We start from the raw sequence: 14,880 nt of genomic DNA on the forward strand, positions 1-14,880 counted from the left end.
TCTTTTTCCCATTATTGAGCAGTTCAATACCAGAGGACATGCATTGAAGGTGAGAGGGTTAGGACAGACGTTCAGAACAGACGTGAAGGGTAAGTTTTTTACTGAGAGAGTGGGGGATGCCTGGAATGCGTTGCCTGATAGGGTGGTGGAGGCAAATTCATCGGGAGCTTTGAAGAGGAGCTTGGATGGGCACATGAATGAGAGGAAAATGGAGGGATATGGGCAATCTGTAGGTAGGAGGGATTAGCTATGTCGGTACAACATTGTGGGCCGAAGGGCCTGTTCTGTGCTGTGCTATGTTCTATGTTCTTAAGACTGTTTTGTTATTCTGTAAGATAATAATGAGAGTGATCTGTGCAAAATACAGCTTAGATACACATTACCTGGTATGATGCGGATTAGATTGCTGTTGTTTCCTATCACAATGCCATTTCAAAAAAGTGCTATTAAGGCATGGAGAGACGCTAGCCCTCTCCCTGGTGCTCTGAATGACCAGAAAGTTTTTAATACTGAGAAATTCTAAGTAACGTATTATGGTTGACTGAGCTGCAAATACAGTACAGTGAAAACCATCTTGTTAAACAGGAGGAACTGGGTGATTCTATTGATAAAACAACAAATGTGTCCTCATATCGTGTGACATGTTAACTCAGTGAAGTACTGGTCAGACGCATTTCCAAAACTTGTAACGATGCAGCCAATCTTTACCCTTGAACAAGCAGAAATGTTAAAGGTTTCAAGGAACAATATCATGGTGGTCGGTGTGAGATGCCATAGAAAAAATGGGGATGAAATCATCCTTGCAAGGATACTTGGGACGTGCTTAATATAAAAAATACTGAATCCAAAAAGTAATCAGTAAGCGAAGATGCTGAATTTCCATCTTCCGAAGGGAAAGACAATATAAGGATTGCAATTATTAACTGGAGAAACCTTCAACTGAATGTATTTGGTATTGGTATTGGAATTGGTTTATTATTGTCACTTGTACCGAGGTACAGTGAAAAACTTGTCTTACAAACCGATCGTACAGGTCAATTCATTACACAGTGCAGTTACATTGGGTTAGTACAGAGTGCATTGATGTAGTACAGGTAAAAACAATAACAGTACAGAGTAAAGTGTCACAGCTACAGAGAAAGTGCAGTGCAATAAGGTGCAAGGTCACAGCAAGGTAGAGCGTGAGGTCAGAGTCCATCTCATTGTATAAGGGAACCGTTCAATAATCTTATCACAGTGGGGTAGAAGCTGTCCTTAAGTCCGGTGGTACATGCCCTCAGGCACCTGTATCTTCTACCTGATGGAAGAGGAGAGAAGAGAGAATGTCCTGGGTGGGTGGGGTCTTTGATTATGCTCGCTGCTTCACCAAGACAACGAGAGATAAAGACAAAGGTGTGACGCAACATTCCCTGACTTCTGAGGAAGTTAAATCTGATCATAAATGGGCAAATCTTGTTTGCACGTTCTGGGCGTTTGACAGATTCTGCTCCAATAACTACAGACCAATTGATCTGACCTCAATAATAGTGGCTTGAAAGAAGGCTGCTTCAAGATACCAGATTATTTGAATAATTGGAAATGCACCAAATTCTTTGCATTTTTACATTGGATGACTTTTCAACTTCAGTAGAGGACCACCTCATTTTCACTCTCTCAAGACCAAGACTCTGGCACTGAACCAACACTGGTGAAGAAACAGCTGTCTGAAACATTGACACCCACCTGACCAACAAACCTATGTCTGATATCTCTGCCAGAAAGAATCTTCTAGTCCAGCCCAACTGGAGCCAAGGCTCTTAACGTTCCTGAATGTGGACAACCCTGGAATTGAGTGTGAGTAAGAAGACCTTTGTTAAGGGAGAAGAAATGTCTCTGTTATTAGCCAAGGTACATGTGCTTACATGGACAAGGAGAAGGAGTGCAAAACTCATTCAAACCTGGAACTAAATAACTGAGGAAATCAGGCAACGTAAATATCTTTTCCTCAACTCTGCATTCTACTTTTCCTCAGGATATCTGTTGAAAGTGTTTTCTTGCCCTCATAGAGAAAATTTCACACTCTCTCACCTCTGGGCTGAGGAATGACAAATGGCGTTTAATTCGGCTAAGTGCGAGGTGTTGCACTTTGGGAAGACAAATGAGGGTACGACTTTCACAGTGAACGGTAGGGCCCTGGGCAGATTGTAGAAAAAAGGGACCTTGGAGTTCAGGTACATGGTTCCCTGAAAGTGAAGTCAGAGATAGACAGGATGGTGAAGGCGTTTGGCACGCTGGCCTTCATCAGTCAGGGCACTGAGTATAGATGTTGGGATGTTATGATGCAGTTGTACAGGATGCTGGTGAGGCTGCACTTGGAATATTGTGTTCAGTTTTGCTCACCCTGCTATGGGAAAGATGGAAATTTCCTAAAAGGAAGACTTAAGCTGGAAAGATTACAAAGGAGATTTACTAGGATGTCGCTGGGACTCAAGGGACTGGGTTATAGGGGGAAGTTGGACAGCCTAGGACTTTTCTCCTTGGAGCATAGGAGACTGAGGGGTGATCTTATAGAGGTGTATAAAATCATAAGAGGCATAGATAAGGTAAATGCACACAGTCTTTTTCCCAGGGTTGGGGAATCAAGAACTAGAGGACATAGGTTTAAGATGAGAGGGGAGAGATTTAATAGGAACCTGAGGGGCAACGTTTTCACCCAGAGAGTGGTCAGTACATGGAACGAGCTGCCAGAGGAAGTGGTTGAGGCAGGTACATTAACACTTAAAAGGCATTTGTACAGGTATGTGGATAGGAAAGGTTTAGAGGGATATAGGTCAAATGCAGGACTAGCTCAGATGGGAATCTTGGTCGGCATGGACCAGTTGGGCCGAAGGGCCTGTTTCTGTACTGTATCACTCTGACTTTCTCAACTACTAGTAATATGTCCACCATCAAACCTCAATGAATAAAGATTTGGCCTTGTGAAACAAAGAGAAAACCAAATGACTTACCTCTCACTCCTGCCACATCTCCTGCTTTGTTACCTTGAGACCCAACCAGTGCAATGATTGGATTATTGCATCCATCATAAACCTGTGCTCATCTGCACCTCAGCTGTCCCATTCCTCATGCACACCAAATTGCATTGACCCATCCAACCTGTAGTGGCTTCTGGTTCAACACCACCCTCCATTTGAAAAATCTCATCCCTATTTTTAAATCCCATTCTGTGTCTGAGAACCCTTGCACATCCTTGTCTTGAGCTGCTCCGCCATCGGTGGAGTGTCTTCTGCTGCTAAATTCCCAACCTCAGGAATTCTCTCCCTACATCTCTCCTGCTTGATCTCTCTCTTCCCTTGTAAGATGTTCCTTAAAGTGCATTTCTCTGACCAAGTAACTGCTCGCTGTTCCAGTATGTCCTTCAAGATGAAATGTTAAGACCATAATATGATAGCAGAATTAGGCCACTTGGACCATTAAGTCGTAGTTTGTTGGTCATTATCTACTGAAGCTCTTTCAAATGTCTTATTTGGTTAAAGGAGGTATGTAAGTTCAAGCTTTTATTGTTTGCTATATAGGTTGGTTTTAATGAATGCAGCTCAAGTACTATGGGAGAAAATTATATTAATGTGGCAGAAATTCTATTCAGTCAAAGGCCTAATCTGATGATATAATTGTGTGCAATTCTGGTCACCCTAATACAGGAAGAATGTGGAGGCTTTGGCACAGGAGAGGCTTACCAGGATTCTGCCTGGATTAGAGAGTTTGTGCTATAAGGAGAGGTTGGACAATCTTGTTTTCTCTGGAGTATCAGAGGCTGATGGGGGACCTGAAAGAAGTTTATAAGATTATGAGAAGCATAGACAGGGCAATCAGTCAGAATCTTTTTCCCAGGGTAGAAATGTCAAGTACGGGAGGACCTGCATTCAAAGTGAGAGAGGGAAAGCTTAAAAGAGATGTGTGGGGCAATTTTTTTTTTGACAGAGAGTGGTGGGCGCCTGGAACAGGCTGCCAGGGGTGGTGGTGGAGGCAGATACGATAGAGGCGTTTAAGAGGATGTTAATAGGTACATGAATATGTGGGGAATGGAGGGATGTGGATCATGTTCAGGCAGAAGAGGATTAGTTTAATTCAGTATCATGTTCGGCACAGACATGCAGGGCTGAAGGGCCTGTTCCTGTGCTGTGTTGTTCTATGTTCCATTTTAATCTCAGAAGTAATATGATTAAAGTGACATTATTAGGCAGGAGTGAAGTTAAAGAGAGTCATGAATTTTCAATGACTTGCTCTGCACTTAATACAAATGCTAGGAGTGTGCTTGCTAAGTTAGAGTGTGATGTCTTGAGTTCATTTGAGTGTCATTTCTAAGGAGGAATAATTACCAACAAAATTAAATGTAAAACTGTAACAAGTGAACAAACATCAAATGAAAAATCTGTAATAGAAAATTCGATAGTGGTTTGCTCATTCTACCCATGGTTAACAGAGCAGTATATATGTCAGTGAAACTATTGATCAATTATAAACCCAAACAAAGCAAGCACTAATGGTGAAAAGAAGACATTCTATGGAGGAGGAACCATTTATCCAGCTTGAAACACCATCTTCATGTTGTAGAACTATGATTGTGTCCTAGAAAACTTGTCGTGCCTGCACAACTCTTATAACAACCCTCCTGGTCGGTGCTTGGTGCAAAGTCTTGAAGAGGTAGACAAAGCAATACTTGGAGAGGAAACAATATATCTTAACTCTTCTGCTAATGGCCAATCTCATGTTTCACATGATATATCCCAGCCTCGGGGAAAGATAACTACATAATCCCATGTGCTCAATGAATGTTATCATTCCATTGTTTCTCGTTGCTGGTTTACATTTATAGTTTGAATTTATGCAATAAATACACAATCATTTCTAATTGAATTCTACAGGCCAGTAATTTGATTTAGAGCTTCAATGTTAAGCGTGGAGGCAGAGAAAAAATGATTACAACCAAATGCGTTGGCACAGAGTGTGAGTACAGGGTTAGTGTCTTAGCAACAAGAGGAGACTAGTTCGAGGGACAGACTTAACAGAGTCACGTGGAAGATATGATTCACAGAGCTTCATATTAAACAAAGAGAGCCATCTTAGTTATTGCAGCTAATTAGATACTAAGCTAATGCAGTTTTAAAACTCAACAAATTCAATTTTCAAAATATTAAAATTGTCTTCTTTCCTTCTTGGTCAATTGCCTTGATCATTGCCTAATGAAGTTGCCACGATGTCGCTTAGTTTTGTTTCTAAGGCATCTTTAGTGAGATAAAGTGTACATGCCTGGCTTCAGTTGGCTCAGAATAAAGTGATCAACAGAAAAACATGAGGAAGTAGGAGCAGGAGTAGGCCGTCAATGTCTCAAGCCCGCCCCACCATTCAATATGACCACGGTTGATGGAGAATGACCTCAACTCCTCTTCTGTGCCAGTTCCCCAAGCCCTCAGTGCCCAATTTTGGATAATTTATCTATGTCCTCTTCAAATACCTCCAATTATCCAGCCTCCTTACCCCTCTGGTGTCAGCAATTCTCCACCTTCTGTGAGAAGAAGATTCCACGTACCTCAGTATTAAATGACCGTCCCCTAATCTTGTAACTATGTCCTCATGTTCGAGATTCACTCATTGGTGACAACATCTCAACATCTACCCTGTCATGCCCCCGACATATTTCAGTAGGATCACCCCCTCATTCTTCTAAACTCCAGAGAAAACAGGATGTGTTAAATATATATTCGTATGTTACTCTAGATGTATGTGCTTTGGAAAGTATACAGAGGAGATGTACTGGGATCATAGCAGAGATGAGGAACTTTGGGTATAAGGAAGAGAAGACAAAGTCAGGAGAGTTCTATTTGCACCAGGGAAGATTAACTGGTGTGCAACTCAATGGTTTTAAAATGATGTGAGGTTTTGGTTCTTGTAGAAGAGAGAAAATGCATTCCCCTGGTAATTTAGTCAGTAAATAGAGGTCAAAGATTTACAATGATTGAGAGAGGAGTTGTGATTTCTCTGCCTTCATGGAGCAGAGAGACAAATACCATTAGAACACAAAGCTGCTGCCAGAGAGGAGGGATCTGAGGTAGGTAAGGCAGGTTGGGTAGATTTAGAACACAGGTGTCTACAAGCTCAGTGTTAGATTAAGATGCAGGTGTAACCAATGCAGAGAATTAGGATATAATGACAATAGGTGAACAAGAGAAAGGGTGGGTGCTTAACATTCCTGGCTGTAATGTAGTCAGAAAAAGAAGTTTGAGGTGGTAACAGTTGGTCCTGAATGAAGATTCTGTTGGACTACAGGAAAGGGAAGGTATATTTGATGGCTCAAAGATGTATTGGTATGTACTCTATGTAGCTATAGTTAAGGAATCAAAAGAGGGCTATTATACTGCTGGATTTATGTCAAGGGTTCCCAAGTAGTGGAGCAACAATACATATGATCAATGCCATTGTCATGATTTAATAGACACCAAACTGAAAGCAAAATACTGCAGATCATGGAGATCTGGAATAAAAGCAGAAAATTCTGGAAATGACAGACTGCAACAGTGGGGAGAGAAGCCAAGTTAGGTGTTCAGCTCGATGACCTGATTCTCAGGAGAGTGATTGAGTTAAAGCATTAATTCTCCACATGTTATTGGATGAGCATTTCCACCAGTTTCTGTTTTAGGGTGCAGAAGAGGTTCACCAGGATGCTGCCTGGATCAGCGGACATGTGCTATGAGGAGAGGTTGGACAGACTTGGGTTGTTTTCTCAAGAGCGGTGGCTGAGGGGAGACCTGATAGAACTTTATAAAATTATGAGGGGCATAGATAGACAGCTGGTATCTTTTTCTCAGTGTCAAAATGTCTGCTGTCTAATACTAGAGGATGTGCATTTAAGGTGAGAGGGTGTAAGTTCAAAGGAGATGTGCAGGGCATGATTTTTACACAGAGTGTGGTGGGTGCCTGGAATGTACTGCCAGGGGTGGTAGTGGAGGCAGATATGATAGAGGTGTTTAAGAGGCCTTCAGATAGAATCAGGTTTATTATCACTGACATACAATATGTTGTGAAATTTGTTGTTTTGTGGTAGCAGTACAGTGCAAGACCTAAAGACATAAAACTTACTATAAATAAATAGTGCAATAAAAGGACAAATGAGGTTGTGTTCATGGGTACATGGACTGTTCAGAAGTTTGATGACAGAAGGGAAGAAGCTGTTCCTGAATCGTTGAGAATGGAGGCATATGGATCATGTGCAGGCAGAAGGGATTAGGTGTCATCAGCTTTATTAGTTCAGCACAACGTGGTGGGCTGAAAGGCCTGTTCCTGAGCTGTACTGTTCTTTGTTCTGTGTTTGATGAATACAGAGTTCATGAGATAACTGAGAAAGGAACAATGATGAGGAGGTGAGTGAGAATAGATTAAGAGATTTCGAGAAAGCAAATTCAAAAGACTTCTCTAAACATGAATACTTTAAACAGTAGGTAAAGATTGGAGGGCCCATTTGGGACCATGACAAGTGCTGATCTTACAGAGGCAGAGGAGCTAGTTGAGATATGAAATGAGCATTATGCATCTGCCTTCATTAAAAATGCTGCCAATTTCACAGCAAAGGAAGAAATAGCAGAGGAATTGAAATGATAAAAGTTGTCAAAGGGGTAATAGCTGAAAGTCTGACTGGTTAATGTATAAAGATTACCCGTTCTGGATGGATTGCCACCTGGAATGAATGTGGGATTTACTGTTGATTTACAAGACGTGGATTTTGCTGGCAGAGCCAGACTCTTTGTCCCAATCTTAATTGCCCCTGATCAGGTGGTGGTGAACAGCCCACCACTACCACTGCAATCCTGTAGTGAAAGTACTCGCATTGTACAATTCAGACCCAGTGAGGATCAGGTCAAGATTGTGCTCATGTAGGAAGGGAAGCTGGAAGTGGCAGGATACCAACACTCACTCAGTCTTCTCCCTGCCGGCAGTAGAGATGGGAGGCTTGAAAGGTATCGTTGAATTTTGGTCAAATGCTGAAGTACATCTTGTGGATGATACTCACTGCAATTGCTTTGTATTGGTGAGAGGCAGTAGGTTCAGAACAGATGTGAAGGGTACATTTTTTATTGAGAAAGTGGTGGATGCCTGGAATGCGATGCCTGATAAGGTGGTGGAGGCAAATCCATTGGGTTTTTTAAGAGGGGCTTGGATGGGCACATGAATGAGAGGAAAATAGAGGGATGTGGGCATTCTGTAGTTAGGGGCGTTTAGCTATGTCGGCACAACATTGTGGGCTGAAGGGCCTGTTCTGTGCTGTACTGTTCTATGAATCAGAATCGGGTTTATTATCACTGACTTTGATGTGAAATTTGTTGTTTTGTGGCAGCAGTACAGTGCAAGGACACAAAATTACTATAAATTACAAAACTAAATAATTAGTACAAAAAAAATAATGAGGTCGTGTTCATGGACCGTTCAGAAATCTGATGGCAGAGGGGAAGAAACTGTTCCTGAATCACTGAGTGTGGGTCTTCAGGCTCCTGTACCTCCTCCTCAATGGTAGTAATGAGAAGAGGGCATGTCCCGGGTGATGAGGGTCCTTAATGATGGATGCTGCCTTCTTGAGGCACCGCCTCCTTGAAGATGTCCTCGATGGTGGGAGGGTTGTGTCCGTGATGGAGCTGGCTGAGTCTACAACCCCAGGCGGTGATGCAACCAGTCAGAATGCTCTCCACTGTACACCTGTAGAAATTTGCAAGAGTGTTTGGTGACGTACCAAATCTCCTCAAATTCCAAACAAAGTAGAGCTGCTGGTGTGCCTTCTTCGTGACTGATGGTAGACGGACTGAATGTTGACCACAATGCAGGAAGGCAGCATTGTCATTTGGCATGGAAACAAACCCTTTGCCTCACCAAATCCTTGCTGACCACTCGTACTAATTCTGTTTTATTCTCCCCACATTCCTATCCACTACCTCCAGATTCTACCACTCATCCACATGTTCAATTTATAGCCATCAACGAGCCCACTGGCCTCCACACCTTTGGGGTGTCAGAGGAAACTGGGGCACCAAGGGGGTAACCCACGTGGTCTCGGGAAGAACGTGCAAACTCCACGCAGACAGCACCTGAGATCAGGATTGAACCCAGGTCGCTGGAGATGTGAGGCAGTGGCTTGACCCGCTACACTACTGTGCTGCTCCTATTGACTGGATTAGTGTCAAGCTCTTTTCGAGTGTTCTTAAACTGAACTCATCCAGGCAAATGGGACATATTCAATTGCTTTCCTGACGTGCCTTGGAGATGGCAGAAAGGTTTGGGAAGTCAAGCACTAAGTCCCTTGCTGCAGGAATCTCAGCTTCTGTCCATGTGTCTGTATTCTACATGCAGTTATGTGGCTAAGTTCCTAGTCAGTGATGACAAGTCCTAATAATAGGTAACAGTTTTTGAATGCCAGGGAGATGCGATGAACTATTCTCTGACAGTGACCTTGCACTTGGCTGGTTTGAATGTTGTTTATCAAATTTGTGAGGTTTCTGTCTGCAGTTGACTGGTCCTCAGCTTTGTGGGAGTGGGTGGGTCGAGGATTGAAGGACGGCAAAGTTTCCATCCTGTACAAATATGGGAAGAGTGACTAATCCATCAATCAGCAGAATGTCAGTCTTGGATGTTGGGTTAAGTTGATTGAGTTCTTTGAAGTAATGGTAAAACTGAATGTTTTTAATGTAGTTGATGTGCAAATAGGCTTTCAAAAGGCACTTGGTAAAGTACAACATCATGGACTTATTTGCAGATTTGAATCCCATGGGCTTCAAAATGGCTATTGCTTTGTAGCTAAGGATGGAGAGCAGTGTTGAATAGATCCTTTGTTTTTGCACCCATCCATTTATCTTGCTCTTTTCGACAAGTACAAGTAGAAAGCAAATTCCATTCAGTTTGGTTCTCCCTGGGTCAAATAGATCATTACAGAAAATTGCCAATACAGAACAAAATGTTTCTTCAGAGGAGACACTAGATTCTGCAGATGCTGGAATCTGGAGAAACACACACAAAATATTGAGTTCCTCCAGCATTTTGTGTGTTGCTTCTTCAGAGGAAACACATTCCACCTCACAAATTCATAATAGAAAAATTATAAGTGTGCTATACCATCATCTGTGCTTGGTAACTTTGCAGCATCCTGTCGTAAACTGCCACAATCTGATTCTCTATCTGACGTGCTCTATCCTTTCTGTGATTGCAGTTCATCAGGACCATTGTTCTGTCATGGTGTTAGCCTGCCTCCTGAGGTTATCCAGTACAAAGGCAATCCACAGATCTTTCTCTGTAGCTTTTTTTTAGTTTCTCCTGCAATCATAGAGGACATCTTTTCAAGCTTTCAGTTCCATCGATGCTCCAGACATGCACAGATGCCACAAAATTTAGAAATACAGTCAAGGGTATGGAGGCAACTGATAAGTCGTTACCTTGGCTTCTCAATGCAACAAAAATCAGCCCTTCATTGTCTGCACTTCTCGCTTCCTTGGGAAAGCAGGCAACATAATCAAAGACCACTCCCACCCTGGTCATTCTTTCTCTTCCCTGCCTCCCCCCCCCACCCCCACCCCTCCCCATTGAGCAGAAGATATAAATTTTGAAAACACGTACCACTAGGCTCAAGGACAGCTTCAATCCCACTGTTATAGGACTCTTGAATGGACCTCTTGTACGATACAGATGAACTCTTGATCTCTCAATCTACCTCATTATGGCCCTTGCACCTTATTGTCTGCCTGCACTGCACTTTCTCTGGAACTGTGACACTATATTCTGCATTCTGTTATTGCTTTTTTTCTTTGTAGTACCTTGATGTAATGATGTTTTGGAATGATCAGTCTGGATGGCATGCAAAACAAAGTTTTTCACTGTATTGGTATTGGCTTATTATTGTCACTTTTACCAAGGTGCAGTGAAAATCTTGTCTTGCACACTGATCATACAGATCAATTCATTACACGATGTATTGAGGTAGTAGCTGTATCCTGCTTGTGACAATAATAAACCAATTACCAATTATTGCACCTCTTCATCTTACCTTGTAACAAATGCAAGTAAAATGTAAGTTTCACAAGTTTAATTCACCCAAGGTCTAGTGAATTAATGAAGAGAATGCCTTTTTATAAAAATACTGCTTCAGAGAACGCAATGGATTGCAAGTGCCAAGGATCTCCAAGCTGAAACATTAGCTCTTTTCCTCTTCCCACAGACGCTGCCTGACCTGATGAGTATTTCCAGCATTTTCTATTTTTTTTAATTTTAGATTTACAGCATCTGCAGTTTTTTAACTTCATCCATATTTGATAACTCTGCAGGGCCCTGTCATAAGCAGCCACACTTTGCCTCTTTAGCTCAAGTGCAGTATCATTGTGATTCTGGAGAGGAGTCTGGTTTTTAAGGCCATCGTTCCTTCATGTTGCTCACCCATCTCTGATGCCACAGAGAGCAAGGACAATCCGTAGATCTTTGTCCTCCCTGTTACATCTCCTACATCTACTCTCATCAATGCCTGTCATTTCTGAAGCTCAGTTGCAACTATCTATATTCTCTGTACACACGCACAATAACATTTCAATAGTCCATGACCCAATGATTTGGAAATCCTGATGGTTTGACACACTTTTCACTCATCAGGACCGCAGTTCCTACATTTTGCTTCCACTTATAGGGTCATAGAGAGAGCCATAGGGTCATACAGCACAGAAACAGGCCCTTCAGCCCAACTGGTCCATGCCGACCAAGATGTCCATCCAAGCTTGTCCCATTTGCCATCTATTTTCCCAGATCCTTCTAAACCATTCCTATCCATGGACCTGTCCAACTGTCTTTTACAAGTTGTGATTGTACCTGCCTCGAGCCCTTCCTCTGGCAGCTCATTCCACATACACACCACCCTTTGTGCAACAAAAAAAAAGTTGCCCCTTAAGTTCCTATTAAATCTCTCCCCTCTCGACCTTGATTCTCCAACCCCTGGGGAAAATGACTGTGTGCATTGACCCTATGGCCCTCATGATTTCGTACTCCAATATAAGATCACCTCACAGTCCTCTATGCACCAAGGAATAAGGTTTGAGCCTGTCCAACCTCTCCCTATAAATCAGTCCCTCAAGTCCTGGCAACATCTTTGTAAATCTTTTCTGCACAATTTCCAGTTTAGTAACATCTTTCTTATTGCAGGGAGACCAAAACAGAACACAATACTCCAATTGCAGCCTCACCAGCTTCCTGTACAACCACACCACGACCTTCCAACTTCTCTACTCAAAGCCGACTGATGAAGGCCATCGTGCCAAAAGCCACCTTCACCATCCTGTCCACCTCTGACTCCACTTTCAGGGAACCATGTACCTGAACTCCAAGGTCCCTCTGTTCTGCAACACTCCCCAGGACCCCACTATTCACTGAAAGTCTTACCCTGATTTTCCAAAATGCAGCACCTTGCACTTGCATATCTGAATTAAACTCCATTTGCCATTCCTTGGCCCACTTACTCAGCTGATCGAGGTCCCCTGCAATTTCTGAAAACCTCCTTCACTGGGGCCATGTTTCCCATGCTCCCTTTAAGCATAGCTGATTAAGTAGAGTTTTTTAAAAATACTATGTAAAATCTTAAGAATTAAAGTTGTTTGGGTTACTAATAGAAGTATTATCCAATAGTCCTGAAAATCTGTTGTCTGGCTCCACAGAAGTCTCGAGCAGACATGAAGTACAGTATAAATGAAAAAGAAAACTGCAGAAGCTCAATATCTGAAATGAAGGTAAAAGTAAAGGAAGTTCAGGCAGTGTCTACGGAGAGTGAAGCTCAGTTAATGTTTCAGGCCAATGCTCTTTCATCAGAACTTATTTTATCTGCACCTGATCAAGAGACATGGGCTTCGTAGGCTGAGCCAGCATTTAATTGCTAGCTCGGTAGCGTAGCAGTTAGCGTAATGCTATTATAGTGCCAGTGACCTGAGTTCAATCCCGGCCGCTGTCTGTAAGGAGTTTGTACGTTCTCCCCGCGTCTGCTTGGGTTTCCTCCGGGTGTTCCGGTTTCCTCCCACGTTCCAAAGACGTACGGGTTAGGAAGTTGTGGGCATGCTATGTTGGCGCCAGAAGAGTGGCGGCACTTGTGGGCTGCCCCCAGAACACTCTACGCAAAAGATACATTTCATTGTGTGTTTTGATGTACGTGTGACGGATAGATAAATATCATGAAATTTCCTGTCCCAAGCTGCCCTTGGGAAGGGGGGTGGTGCGCTGCTTTCTTGAACTGCTGCAGTCCTTGAGGTATGGCTGCACAGTTGGGGAGGGAGTTCCAGGATGATGACGCAGTGATGGTGAAGAAACAGTGGTCTGTGGATGGGGTGTGGCGTGGAGGACAACTTCCAGGTGGTGGGGTTACATGGAACAGATAACGTTGCTGGGAAATGGGGGATTTATCTGCCATGAGCACTTATTACAGAAATTTCCAAACCAGGCAAAACACAATCAACCAGAATGTTCCATTACCACTACCTTAACAGCATCTCAGCCATTATTTCCAAAGGAATTGATTGATGGTTGATTATTGAGTGACTAAGAGGCAGTGGCTTCACATGAATCTGACAGGGGAGCTGTGGATGACAAGTAAGTGACATGATGTCCTGTCGACTCTGCAGCAGGAAGCTCTTTGGAAAGGATCAGAGCAAAGTCAAAGCAGCAGATCTCAGCAGTGAACATGCCTGGGAGGAGTGTTCCGGTGGTTTGTGAATGTTTCTAAATCTGGTCACAAATCTCCATCCACCTGATGTCTGAAAGTGCATGAAGGTTCTGACTGTATCATTCCCCTCCAGTCCTGATTTCTATTGGAAAGAAGTTGACTGTTTATTTCACTTAGGCGCTTGAACTCCCATCAAAATTACAGTGAGCAGAAGGAGATGCAAGAGACTGCAGACGCTGGACTCTGGAGCAGCGAACTATCTGCTGGAGGAACTCAGCGGGTCGAGCAGCATCTGTGTGGGGGTAAGAATCGTCAACGTTTCTGGTCAAAATCCTGTATCAGGACCCGAAACATCGACGGTTCCTATCTCCCTACAGATGCTGCTTGATCCCCTGAGTCCCTCCAGCAGATTGTTTGTTGCAGTGACCTTATGGTCCAGACTAATCGGACTGGAAGGTTTACACTCCAGAACTGTGCCCTTACTGTCCTGTTAACTGCAATTTTCCCAAGTGTACTCAGTCCCAATCATACCATACAGCTCAGTGCAATTATTTGAATTCACTGAGCCCATCATCCTTGGAGTTGGGAAATCCTTGGGGATTCCCAAAAGGACGTTGTGAGATTTCAGTTTGCCTCTCTGATCTGCCCATTCTTAAAGTGCCAATGAGTGCCTCAAAATCTGGCAAAAATCTCGGGTATGTTTAACAAATGTGAAATATTTCACGAGATCTTTATAAAAAAAAAACACCCCATTGACTAATGTTGGAGGAGCACATCAGATGTTTGATTAACAGATTTGAGTTTAATTGGAATGAAGCATGTCATTGGACTGCAAGACCTTATATCTGTGATTATCTGTATTTGGAGAGTTATCATGATGCCATTGAGCAACATTCAGTTGCTTTGGCCCATCCCATCCATGCTGACCTTTGTGTCCATCTCCACTGATCCCATTTGCCTGCACCAGGTCTGTCTGACACATGGATTGGTATAAACTTGAAATAAACCCATTGCAATTGTGTGAAATAAATTTGAATCCTCATGTAACAGAGGAACTTTGAGCTCTCTGGTAAAAGTTTACTTTGCATTGTTGGCTGTCATTTCGATGTGAGTGAAAAATGTTGCATCTCTATGTAGTTGATGATGTGTTGAATGCAAAGCCTGTTGATCAAAGTGCAGCA

At 42.8% G+C, this 14,880-nt stretch overlaps 1 protein-coding gene across 1 annotated transcript in view; it reads left to right on the forward strand.

Annotated features, from left to right (window-relative positions):
* The window catches only part of LOC127575302 (CUB and sushi domain-containing protein 1-like), a 2,402,828-nt gene that overhangs the window by 278,867 nt on the left and 2,109,081 nt on the right, over nt 1-14,880 (forward strand).

This window comes from Pristis pectinata, chromosome 10, assembly GCF_009764475.1.
Source record: "Pristis pectinata isolate sPriPec2 chromosome 10, sPriPec2.1.pri, whole genome shotgun sequence".
Lineage (NCBI taxonomy): Eukaryota > Metazoa > Chordata > Chondrichthyes > Rhinopristiformes > Pristidae > Pristis > Pristis pectinata.